Source organism: Stomoxys calcitrans, chromosome 4, assembly GCF_963082655.1.
Source record: "Stomoxys calcitrans chromosome 4, idStoCalc2.1, whole genome shotgun sequence".
Taxonomy (NCBI): domain Eukaryota; kingdom Metazoa; phylum Arthropoda; class Insecta; order Diptera; family Muscidae; genus Stomoxys; species Stomoxys calcitrans.
The window spans coordinates 19,131,196-19,145,031 of NC_081555.1; the positions used below are offsets into that span (position 1 = coordinate 19,131,196).

Here is a 13,836-nt window from a genome sequence, read left to right on the forward strand (position 1 = left end):
TGTTTGTCCTTCCATTTTTCAGCCCACTCGGTTATCTGTTCGATCCTTTCTCCTTTTTCCCACTTTCTTTACCTCATTCTTGCCGTCCGTGCTTTAGTGTGAGCTTCCATTCCTAATTACTTGCGTTATTCCTTTTATCCGTCTTTCCATCCTTTTAACCGATTTTCCGTTTGATCTTCTGTCTATTTCTTTTCTCCTTTTTCCCTCATTCTTTCCATCCGTCCTTTAGTCTATGCTTCAGTTTCTACTTCCTTGCGTCATTCCGTCCGTCCGTACGTGCTTCCATTCGTCATTCCATCCTTCGGACCACTTGATTTTCCGTTTGATTTTCCTTTCACATTCGATTTTGTTCGATTCGATTTTTCTATTGTTTTCCCAATAGATTTCCTTTCGATTTGCCGTTCGATCATCCGTATATTCTTTCTTTCTTTTCTCCTTTTGTCCGTCTTTTCGTTCATCCATTCGTCTATCATTCCGTCTTTCAGCCCCATATCCGACTTTTATCCTTTCCTTCCGATTTTCTATCCGTCTTTGCGATCATCCTTCTATCCCTCATTTCTTTTATCATCCATACTTCCATTCTTCTGCCCTCTCGAATTTGCGATCGATCACCTCTCTGTCCTTTCTTCCATTCTTGTTCTTCCCTCCTTCCTTGCATTTAAATTTTCTTTTCCGTAATTTTTTTTTTTTATTGAATTTATATTTAATTGCTATTTATAACTATGAAGTAGTCGGGGACAGTAGGAATCTCGTTCTGACCTCTTAGCCTTACATTTAACTTAAGATTTAAAACTCTTTGCCTAATTTAAATAATTTGTCAGCAAGTTTTGCTATGCTTCAATCTACTCCATTCACTTTTTATTCAAGGAATTTTTATCACTTCAACAAAAGCTTTTAACCTTTCCCATGGGTGAGAGCATCACCTCTTTTATGTGATTTTTATTGACTTAATTTCAATCTTCATTTGTATCGTTCTCTTCGTCTTCGTCTTGGTTGTTTTTTTTTTTCTTCTTCTTCTTTTTATGTCGTGGTTTTCTTTTTGTTCTTCTTGTTCCACAATCGTTTTCTGATGAAGGTGTTTGCTGAACTATTTATGTAAATTTTATGCGTTGTTAGCGAGAATGTTGCCTGCTTCTGTTCGAGGAAAGGACATATGGCAAGACCTCCACTGGGAAAAAACAAGAGAGGGAGAGGGAGAGGCAGAGGGAAACCTCAGAGACAGATGTGCGGCATGTCCTGGCAAAACCGATGGTTATAAATTTCAAAGCCAAATCTAAATCCCGATATGTCTTCATATGCCATAGCATGGATTTCAAAGTCGATACATGATACACCCCCTTTCCATGATTGGCAAAGTAAAACGAGAGATGAATGTTTGGTTGGGAAAAAAGTTAAGAGCTAGGCGCAAAAGGAAGGCAAGAGAAATTGCCTTAATATACGTGGTTGGGGGTTTGAATGATGTGCAGGCAATATCAAGCGAAAGCCATAGAGACAGTAGGAGTATTGATAGCGAATAGCAATAGAAAGTGTAGGAGTTTTAAATTTAATTTTTTACCATTTAGTCAAGGGCGGTGGAAAATAAAGGTTATCGGGGGGAGCACTGAATGAAAATTGCTTTTAATATGTGATAATTTTTTTTTTTTGAAAATTAAATTTTTCTAAAATTTTTTGTTGAAATTTGAATTTTATACAAAATTTCATCTAAAAAAAAAAAGAGAGAGTTTAGGCAGATGCGAATTTGCCCAAGAACATTCCATAAAGGACCAGGGGCACACTTCTCACACATCAATGAGTGCTCTCCGATTCAAGTTAAAGCTGAATAATAAAGGGTCTCCTTTTTATAGCAGAGTCCGAACGGCGTGCTGCAGTGCAACACCTCTTTGGGTAGAAGTTTTTACATGGCAAAGTACCTCACAAATGTTGCCAAGATTAGGAGAGGATTGCCACCGCTGAAAAGGTTTTCTGATGTTTTCGCCAGGTTTCTAACCCTGGCGTTCAGCGTCATAGGCGGACATGCTAACCTCTGCGCTGCGGTGGCCTCCGGTGGTGTAAAGTATAATGAATATACCACCATCCTTTGGTGGAGAGTATAAAAAAGAATGCCGTTGTTGACGGTAGAACTGTCTGTTTGATCCAAGGAAGGGTTGCAGAAGACTCTTCAATAAGGCGAAGACAAATAGATATAAAAGTGAGCTGAAAAAGGCACAAAACTAAATTTGTATAGAATTCTGCAGATCCGTGAAACGAAAGATCCTTTTTCCGCGCACTTAATACGGTGGGGTTCACAAAGAAGCGTATGGACAATGTCTGGTGAGACAACACTTAAACTACATTAGGTTACGAAAGATTAGATTAAACAAGTAAAAGCGTGTTCGGCCGGGCCGAATCTTATATACCCTACACCATGGATCGCATTTGTCGAGTTCTTTTCCCGGCATCTCTTCTTAGGCAAAAAAAGGATATAAGAAACGATTTGCTCTGCTATTAGAGCGATATTAAAATATGGTCCGGTTTGGACCACAATTAAATTATATTTATGTTGGAGACCTGTGTAAAATATCAGCCAATTCGTATAAGAATTGCGCTCTTTGTGGGCTCAAGAAGTAAAATAGAGAGATCGATTTATATGGGAGCTGTATCGGGCTATAGACCGATTCAGACCATAACAAACACGTATTTTAATCCGTCGTACAAAATTTCAGGCAAATCGGATAATAATTGCGACCTCTAGAGGCTCAAGAAGTCAAGACCCAAGATCGGTTTATATGACAGCTATATCAGGCTATGGACCGATTTGAACCATATTTGGCACAGTTGTAGGATATCGCAATAAAATACTACGTGCCAAAATTCTTTCAAATTGGATAAGAATTGCGCCCTCTAGAAGCTCAAGAAGTCAAGACCCAAGATCGGTTTATATGACAGCTATATCAGGCTATGGACCGATATGAACCATACTTGGCACAGTTCTTGGACATCATAACAAACGACGTCGTGCAAAATTTCATTCCAATCGGATAAGAATTGCGCACTCTAGAGGCTCAAGAAATCAAGACCCCAGATCGGATTATATGGCAGCTATATCAGGTTATGGACCGATTTGAACCATACTTTGCACAGTTGTTGGAAGTCAAAGCGAAACACGTCGTGCAAAATCTTACTCCAATCGGATAATAATTGCGACCTCTAGAGGCTCAAGAATTCAAGATCCCAGATCGGTTTATATGACAGCTATATCAGGTTATGAACCGATTTGAACCATACTAGGCACAGTTGTTGGAAGTCAAAGCGAAACACGTCGTGCAAAATTTCATTTCAACCGGATAAGAATTGCGCACTCTAGAGGCTCAAGAAGTCAAGACCCAAGATCGGTTTATATGACAGCTATATCAGGCTATGGACCGATATGACCCATAATTGGCACAGTTGTTGGATATCATAACAAAAGACGTCGTGCAAAATTTCATTTCAACTGGATAAGAATTGCGCATTCTAGAGGCTCAAGAAGTCAAGAAGTCAAGATCCAAGATCGGTTTATATGGCAGCTATATCAAAACATGGACCGATATGGCCCATTTACAATACCATCCGACCTACACTAATAAGAAGTATTTGTGCAAAATTTCAAGCGGCTAGCTTTACTCCTTCGGAAGTTAGCGTGCTTTCGACAGACAGACGGACGGACGGACGGACAGACGGACGGACGGACGGACATGGCTAGATCGACATAAAATTTGACGACGATCAAGAATATATATACTTTATAGGGTATCAGACGAATATTTCGAGTAGTTACAATCAGAATGACGAAATTAGTATACCCCCGATCTTATGGTGGAGGGTATAAAAAAGAGGGTGCGAATATAAATCCGCCCTATGCCACTATGGTCATACACCTGAGCCCGTAGTCGGCTTGTTGTGCGCTCTAAATACTAAAAACGTAACCCCAAAGAAGAATATCTAAGTCGGGAATTCTTTGCACCTTACAAAATTCTTTATTGCTGTCCATGCCACGCCCCTTAGTTGTTGCATGTCTGGTATAGTGTCCCCACTTACGTGCCGGTATCTGTTAGACGCGAAAGCCGGGCCATGTCGAAGGAAATGCTCATCATCTTCCCCGCATGCCCTAGACAGGCACCGATTTTATATAATGAGCTCATAGTCCTATGTGTCCCGTTATGATGCCCTAAGCTATACTGACCTTCTTCCTTCCTTCCTTCCTTTCATTAATAGCCTTGTCTTCTGACGATCTGGATCTCCCCGAAGGATTTTCGTTTCCCGGTTCCACAGGCTTACATGCGCATTTGTCATCCAAGCCCTTATCCCGGACTGCGTCGACCCGAAAGGCTTTGGGTTAACCAAGTTTATTGACGACAGGTCTCTGGCCTTCACTGCCAAATTGTCTGCTTTCTCATTTCCAGTTAATCCGCAATGGCCCAACATCCAAACGATGCGGATGGTGTCATCCTCAGAGAAGGCGTTAATCTCTTTCTTACATTCCAAGACTGTACGTGATCTTACCATCCTGGTTGTTATTGCCCTTATGACCGTCTGCCCCTACTGTCCGTAAAGATGCTCATACTCGACGTCCTCACGATAACACCACACCACCTCAGTTATTCCGTTATCGCCCGGATCTCGGCCTGCAGGACTGTATAATGGTCGGTCAGGCAGTCTTCAACAGATTTCAATCCCTGGGTTATCAATGTAGACCTCCAGGACCACACTGTCCTCAAGCTTTGATCCATTCGTGTTACCTGATCTTCCTCGCACTCGACTTCAAATGTCGTCTCAGGTATCCGAACGAATACCACTTCCATTCCTTCCAGGTTTCCCATCGTTGCGATGGTATGAGCTGCTCCTATCCTCAATCCATTCTCCCATCGCTTGAAGTCTCATAGTCGCAGTGGCAACCTTGCACTTTATCTGTATGTCTAGAATAGTCTCCAGTACCCTAGGAGGCTTGGTCGGCATCGCTCCGCTTATGCCATGTTCTCTAAACCTGTTGTATGGTCCTTATGGTGCACTTTTTCTCAGCAGCAGTTGTCCAAACTACTGAGGCCTAAGTAAATATTGGTCTAACCACACTTCTGTAGAGCCAGTGGACTATCCTAGGATTCAGGCCCCATTTGAAACCTACAGCCCGTCTACATAGTGCCCAACATCTGTGAGCCTTCTCAGTACGCTCCTGAATGTGACACTTCCCATTCAGTTTCCTGTCTAAGATCACTCCAAAGTATTTGACCTTGTCAGATATCGAAATCGTTTTATTGAGGAAACGTGGTGGGTTAAATTGGCTCACCTTCGTCTTCCTCATTCCACAGACATATTTCAGTCTTCTCTGGTTTAACATTGAGACCTCTGGGTCTAGCCCAGTCATATGCCACATGCAAGACCCTTTCGGCACTTCTGCATTGCAAGGATAGGCAAAAGTCCCTCGCTGTAGGACGCTGCGAGTGCGAATTCCCCTCCAGTACTGGAATAAGCATCTGCTAGCGGAGAGCTGGGCAATTGTAAGGGGACGAGCGAGGGATATAGGGTTGGTTCATAATTCTTGTCACTCCAGAAGTCCTCGCTGGGAGAGGTCAAGTTTGGCTTAAACCATGTGAGAGTGGTCCTGCCCGCCGATGAAGACGACGCCACCCAGAGTACTAGGGGGCATGGGCTGCCTGAAGCTAGTGCAGATTAACCTGCACCATTCAGAGGCAGCTACGGATGAGCTGCTGAGAGCTATGGGGAGAGATGGCACTGATGTGGCCCTCGTTGAAGAACCGTGGTTATGAGGGAACTAGGTACGTGGACTCAGATCACGAAATCTGAAATCCGTCCTTCTGTCCATCTGTCCTTCCATCCATCTGTCCTTCCGTCCATCTGTCCTTCCGTCCATCTGTCCTTCCGTCCATCTGTCCTTCCGTCCATCTGTCCTTCCGTCCATCTGTCCTTCCGTCCATCTGTCCTTCCGTCCATCTGTCCTTCCGTCCATGTGTCCTTCCGTCCATCTGTCCTTCCGTCCATGTGTCCTTCCGTCCATCTGTCCTTCCGTCCATCTGTCCTTCCGTCCATCTGTTCTTCCGTCCATATGTCCTTCCGTCCATCTGTCCTTCCGTCCATCTGTCCTTCCGTCCATCTGTCCTTCCGTCCATCTGTCCTTCCGTCTATCTGTCCTTCCGTCCATCTGTCCTTCCGTCCATCTGTCCTTCCGTCCATCTGTCCTTCCGTCCATCTGTCCTTTCGTCCATCTGTCCTTCCGTCCATTTGTCCTTCCGTCCATCTGTCCTTCCGTCCATCTGTTCATCCGTCCATATGTCCTTCCGTCCATCTGTCCTTCCGTCTGTCTATCCATCCGTCCATCTGTCCCTTCGTCCATCTGTCCTTCCGCTCATCTTTCCTTCCTTCCATCTGTCTTTCCTTCCATCTGTCCTTCCGTCCATCTGTCCTTCCGTTCATCTGTCCTTCCGTCCATCTGTCCTTCCGTCCATCTGTCCTTCCGTCCATCTGTCCTTCCGTCCATCTGTCCTTCCGTTCATCTGTCCTTCCGTCCATGTGTCCTTCCGTCCATCTGCCCTTCCGTCCATCTGTCCTTCCGTCCATCTGTCCTTCCGTCCATCTGTCCTTCCGTCCATCTGTCCTTCCGTCCATCTGTCCTTCCGTCCATCTGTCCTTCCGTCCATCTGTCCTTCCGTCCATCTGTCCTTCCGTCCATCTGTCCTTCCGTCCATCTGTCCTTTCGTCCATCTGTCCTTCCGTCCATCTGTCCTTTCGTCCATCTGTCCTTCCGTCCATTTATCCTTCCGTCCATCTGTTCATCCGTCCATATTTCCTTCCGTCCATCTGTCCTTCCGTCTGTCTATCCATCCGTCCATCTGTCCTTTCGTCCATCTGTCCTTCCGCTCATCTTTCCTTCCTTCCATCTGTCTTTCCTTCCATCTGTCCTTCCGTCCATCTGTCCTTCCATCCATCTGTTCTTCCGTCCATCTGTCCTTCCGTCCATCTGTCCATCTGTCCTTCCGTTCATCTGTCCTTCCGTCCATGTGTCCTTCCGTCCATCTGCCCTTCCGTCCATCTGTCCTTCGGTCCATCTGTCCCTTTTTCTGTCTGTTGATATCACGCTACAGCCCTCAAAACTAGAGATATGGAGCTGAAACTTTGCACAATTTCTTTTTTTGTCCATAGGCAGATTAAATTCGAAAATGGGCTACATCGGCATATATCTTGATATAGCTCCCTTTTGACCGATCTGCTGAGTTAAGTTCTTAGGTCCATAAAAGCCACATTTATTCTTCGATTTTGCTGAAGTTTGTTGTTGTTGTAGCCACATATTCATGTGGAGGTGGCGATTTTCGCCAAGTTCCTGTAAGCAAGCTCGTTGCGGTCCAAAGGACCGATGGGCAGAGGAACAGGGTGGCCATTGGTTATTTAAAGGCGCCAATAACTCACCTTATCATATCGAGCATCATAGGCACTCAGTATTTGTGCAAGAGCCGGTGCCGCCCGACCTCTCACTGAAACTCTCCGCTCTATACCGCTGATTGTCGGCGACTGCCGTTGCAGGTACTCCGTATGGAGTATTCCACTATCCGCAACCTGTGGAAGCACCCGGTAGCTCGCAGTTTAGTTTCTCGTGATAGCAATGAACACCACACAGATCGGACCTCAATGTTCCGGCCTTCATGGTGCTCACAGTTATCCTGTGCCTGCCTGAAATTTGAGACAGTGAGTTGTGTTAGGCATTTCGACATCCTTGTTAAATACGTCCTAGGTCGGTCCAGATTTCGATATAGCTGTTATATTGACCGATCATCCGATTTAGGGTTTCGGCTCTATAGTTGGTGCATTTATTGTCCGATTTTGCTAAAATTTGGTATAGGGAGTTATGTTAGGCCCGTCGACATCCTTGTTCAATGCGGCCCAGATCGGTCCAGATTTGGATACAGCTGTTATATAGACCGATCTCTTAATTTTAGGTTTTGGGGCCACAAAAGGCGCATTTATTGTCCGATGTCGCCGAAATTAGAGACAGTGAGTTATGTTAGGCTTATCGACATTCTTGTTCAATGCGGCCCAGATCGGTACAGATTTGGATATAGCTGTTATATATACCTATCACTCGATTTAGGGTCTTGGTCCTATAATAGGCGCATTTAATGTCCGATTTCGCTCAAAATTTGGAATAGAGGATTGTGTTAGGCTCCTCAACATCTCTGTTCAATACGGCCCAGATTGGTCCAAATTTGGATATAGCTGCCATATATATCGATTTCCCGATTTAGGGTTTAAGCCCCATTAAAGCTGATTTCGTTTACCGATTTTGTTGAAATTACGCACAATGAGTTGCGATAGGCCCCTCGACATTGGTACTGAGTATGGATAAGATCGGTCTATATTTCGACATTACTGCAGTATATACCCATCTCTCAAACTAAGGTTTTGAGCCCTTAACCTGCGTGTTTGTTGTCCAATTTCGCTGAAATTTGGATAGAGGGTTGTGTTAGACTCCTCAACATCCCTGTTGAATATGGCCCAGATCGGTCCAGATTTGCATATAGCTCCCGATCTCCCAATGTAAGGTTTTTGACCCAAAAGATGTGATTTTGCCGATTTAGCCACAATGAGTTGTGTTAGGACTTTCGATACTCGTACCGAGTATGGCCAGGATTTGGTTACATTTGGATATAACCGCCATATGTACCGATCTCCCAATTTAAGTGCTTGAAACAAGAAAATCAAGTTTATTATCTAATTCTTCATTGGATTTCCTATAAACGGCCACCCTTCCTCTCCTACGCTTATGACCCCCCTAAAAAGTCGACACATTTCAATGGTTACCTATATGTACCCTTGTATCTTGGCGCTTCAAGTATCTTTTTATACTTGCGTGCTTATGTTTTATGACTTTTTGTTTAAATGTTAACATCACAGGAGATTAAGTTGTAGAATTCATTGTAGGCATTGATGATTGGAAGCCTCATAAAGTTAAGCTTAATGGCTGACAATTTCAAGACAATATACTTGAGGAGTTTTATAACCTATGGCCTCCCTACAAATAAAGCAAAATATCTTTGTAACCTCATACTAGCGTTTTTGATTCAAATTATTTTTGTTTTCTGTAGGAAATTTGCCAATTTTTATGTTTTTTCCCAAATTTTCTTTGGTAAGAATTATCTCTTGCCTTAAGAAGTGCAATCACTCATCAGCATTCTTTTGAAAGCGGTTTTCTTCAATCAGCACCGTCTTCGTTGTTTTTTTTCCCCCCCGTTTTCATCAACTTGCTGATTTTAATTTGAGCTTTTCTTTTTATGATCTATAATTAAATGTTGCCTTTGATATGGCCTACGTTTTCTCATTGCCCCACGTTGTAGTGGTATTAATTTCCATATGTGTGAGTGAAAAGGGCGGTCGCATGTGTATGAGTTTTAGGCTGTAAAGCTTTTGATGTGTTGTTTTAAAGTTTGCTGCACTTTTTTATGGGGTTTTCTGGGTAACGATGCCCTATAAGAGTTGTTTTTTTTTTTCGAAAAAAAGCTGCTCAAAGTACTTCGGTTTTAATTGTAACACAGTTGCTGTTTTTCAGTTGGTTTTGCATGTGTTATGATCCATATCAGTTACCAACACATGCGTATATACTGGGGGTAGTCATGCTCACATACAAACGTATTTGCAATTTTTGGTCAAAACTTCTGTTAAAATGCGTAGGTAGGTGCTCAAGCAAAAATGTTAGGCATATGCAAGTCTGAGTTGATAAACTTGGCCTTAAGGTCCAAAGAAGATATTCTGTTTTTTGCAGCTCAGGATGACGACTACTGATCCTATTTTCACAGTGTTTAAAGCCAGAAAGATTGCAAAGGGGTACTCCTTACATCGGAGAGCCGTCTCCGCCAGGGCTGCGTAGTCGAAATCGAGGCAATTTTCTGGGGTCGAGGCAATTTTGCTTTCTCGCACGCCGGGTAAATGTGCCTAACATAGGTTACTATGTCAAATTTTAGCGAAATCGAATAACTAATGCCCCCTTTTATGGGCCCAAGATCTTAAAAGTATAGACCGATCGATGGGGCCCACATGAATGCGGATGTCATAGGATCTAACACAGCTCACTGTGTCACATTTCAGCGACAGGGAGATTATTATAAATGACAGCTATATGCAAATATAGACCGATCTAAATCATAAAATGAACCGACGTCGGAAAGCCTAACATAGATCCTTGTGTCAAATTTCAGAGAAATCCGGTAATAAATGCGCCTTTTATGGGCCAAAGACCCTAAGCCAGAAACAGTAGAAGGGACGGGAGGAGAAACGGGTTGGGGGCCAGGAGAAGGAATAGTATTTTGACTGGAGAAAGGACGGGTGAAAAAACGAGAGAAGGGATGGAAGAAGCGACGGGAGATAGAATGTGTAGAAGAAACTGGAGAAGCATCGAAAGAAAAGGCAAAAGAAAGCAGGGAGTAGGACAGGAAGGAGAAAAGAATTAGGGTAGGAAGAAGAGACGCAGTAGAATGCGAAAAGAGGGACGTACGAAGGCGGGACGTATGAAGTCCCACCTTCAGGCGGGACGTATGAAGGCGGAACGTATGAAGGCAAGACGCGAGGAAGGACATGATAAACGTGTATGGACGGGCTGGAGGAGGAACGGGTGGAGGGACTGGAGAAGGTAGGAAGAAGGAACGGAAGAAGAGACGGAATAGGTACGGGAGAAAACATGGGAGAATAAACGTTAGGAGGAACGTGAGGAGGGACTCGAGAAGGGACGGGAGAAGGAACGGTAGAATAAACGGTAGGAGGGACGGGAGGAGGAATGGGAGAATTAACGGTAGAATAAACGGTAGGAGGGACGGGAGGAGGAATGGGTGAAGGGACAGGGGAAGCGACGGAAGAAGGGAGGGAACGGGGATGAGAGAAAGCATGGGAGGAGGAACGGGGGGAGGAATGAGAGGATGGACAGGAGAAGGAACAGTTGAAGGGACGCGAGGAACGGTAGAAGGGACGTGTGGAAGGACGGGTAAAGCAACGGTAGAAGGGACGGAAGAAAAGACGGGAGAAGGGACGGGGGAAAAAACGGGAGTAGGGACTGAAGTAGAGACGGAATAGGGACTGGAGAAAGCATGGGAGGAGGAACGGGAGGAAAAATGAGAGGAGGGGTAGTAGAAGGGACGGATAAAGGACGGGTGAAGAAACGGGAGAAGGAACTGAAGGAGGGATGCCCTTCTTCCGTACCTCCTTCGGGAGAGGGGGAGGAACAAGGGAGGGACAGGAGAAGGGACAGTAGAAGGGACTGGAGAAGGAACAGTAGAAGGGACGAGAGGAGGAACCGGTGGAGTGACGGGAGAAGGAACGGTAGAAGGGACGGGAGGAGGAACTGGTGGAGGGACTGGAGAAGGGACGGGAAAAGGACGGGTGAAGAAATGGAAGAAGGAACTGAAGGAGGGATGCCCTTCTTCCATCCCTCCTTCAGGAGAGGGGGGAGGAACAAGAGGAGGGACAGGAGAAGGAACAGTAGAAGGGACTGGAGAAGGAACAGTAGAAGGGACGAGAGGAGGAACGGGTGAAGTGACGGGAGAAGGAACGGTAGAAGGGACGGTAGAAGGGACGGTAGAAGGGACGGTAGAAGGGATGGTAGGAGAGACGGGAGGAGGAACTGGTGGAGGGATAGGAGTAGGGACGGGTGAAGAAATGGGACAAGCAACTGAAGAAGGGGTGCCCTTCTAGTAGAAATGGCGAGAGGAGGAACGAGTGAAGGGACGGGAGAAGGAACGGTAGAATAAACGGTAGGAGGGACGGGAGGAGGAATGGGTGAAGGGACAGGGGAAGCGACGGAAGAAGGGAGGGAACAGGGATGAGAGAAAGCATGGGAGGAGGAACGGCGGGAGGAATGAGAGGATGGACAGGAGAAGGAACAGTTGAAGGGACGGGAGGAACGGTAGAAGGGACGGGTGGAAGGAACGGTAGAAGGGACGGGAGGAGGAACTGGTGGAGGGACAGGAGAAGGGACGGGAAAAGGACGGGTGAAGAAATGGGAGAAGGAACTGAAGGAGGGATGCCCTTCTTCCGTCCCTCCTTCAGGAGAGGGGGGAGGAACAAGAGGAGGGACAGGAGAAGGAACAGTAGAAGGGACTGGTGAAGGAACAGTAGAAGGGACGAGAGGAGGAACGGGTGAAGTGACGGGAGAAGGAACGGTAGAAGGGACGGTAGAAGGAACGGTAGAAGGGACGGTAGAAGGGATGGTAGGAGAGACGGGAGGAGGAACTGGTGGAGGGATAGGAGTAGGGACGGGTGAAGAAATGGGACAAGCAACTGAAGAAGGGGTGCCCTTCTTCCGTCCCTCCTTCGGGAGAGGGGGGATTGACAGTAGAAGGGACTGGAGAAGGAACAGTAGAAGGGACGAGAGGAAGAACGGGTGGAATGACTGTAGAAGGAACGGTAGGAGGGAGAGACAGGAGAAGGGACGGAAGATGGAAGGGAAGAGGGATGGGAGGAAACATGGGAGGAGGAAAGGGGGGAGGAACGAGGAAGGAACAAGAGGAGGGACAGGAGAAGCAACGAGAGTAGGAACGGTAGACGGGACGGGTGAAGAAACGAGAGAAGGGACGGAAGAAGGGATGGAAGAAGGAACGGAAGAAGTGACGGAAGAAGGGGCGGAAGACGGGACGGAAGAAGGGACGGAAGAAGGGACGGAAGAAGGGATGGAAAAAGGAACGGAAGAAGGGACGGGAGAAAGCATGGGACAAGAAACGGGAGGAGGATCGAGAGGAGGGGCAGGAAAAGGGACGAATGAAGAAACAGTAGAAGGGCGGAAGAAGGGACGGAAAAAGGGACGAGAGAAAGCATGGGTCAAAGAACGGGAGGAGGAACGAGAGGAAGGTCTGAAGAAGGAACGGGTGGAGGAACAGGAGAAGTGAACGGGAGAAGGAACGGACGGGTGAAGAAACGGAAGAAGGACGGGAGAATAGACAGGAGAAGGGAATACCTCGGAGGGGAGTCTCCACTAGGGCTGCATAGTCTTAGACTTCACCAAGGATCGAAGCAATTTTGCTTTCTTGAATGGCGGGTAAATTTTCCTACATGAATTTAAAAACTTCGACTCAGCAGCCCTTGTCTCGCACCTCTTTTTGGAGTGCCATTTCCTTTCTCTAAACTTTGAGACATGCCTCTTATGCTTTCCTGAAACGGTGGCAGATTTAGAAAACACTAATCGTTTGTCGTATTACATCTCCCGTAGAATTCAGTTATTTATGTCTCAATCACACGAATAAGTGCTTATGACCTATAAACTTTTTCTTTGAGTGTATGTGTACATACGTTTTGCAGGCTTGCAAATAAATTCTAGGTGTAGTAAAAAACTGATCTTTTTTGGGATTTTTAAAAATTGCTTTTTTTTTTTTGCATGTACAAAAAGTGGCGAAGCATGTATGAACTTTGGTTTTGCAACGTTTAAAACATAGGGTTGGCCATTGGAGAATGATATAAAAATAAAATTTTTAAAATTCACATCATATTTAAGCAACACTTAGACCTTTGCTCGAGCTGTTGGTTGACGGAATCCCCTTATGGCCACAAATGGTCTGCAGTTTAACTTTTTCTTCTTGTATTCCCAAACTGAAACACCCTTTATTATCAAAAAAGAAATTTTTTCTACAAACATCTTTTGCATCCTTTTTTATTTGCGAGATAACAACAAAGTTCTCATATTGTTTTATTAAATGCTAAATTTTACAAAGTACTCTCTCTCTCACAAATTGAAGGCCATTTTGTTAGTGTGTGTAGCTGCCTGTGTGTGTGTGTTTTTACACTATTGTAGATATCTGCTAAGAAGCAATTTACTTGAAATTTTCACTTTGTACT

General features: G+C 45.1%; 1 pseudogene; it reads right to left on the reverse strand.

The window, feature by feature from the left end:
- Positions 1 to 1,020: 1,020 nt before the first annotated feature.
- LOC131996877 (uncharacterized) overlaps positions 1,021 to 13,836 on the reverse strand; it is an 80,404-nt pseudogene continuing 67,588 nt past the window's right edge.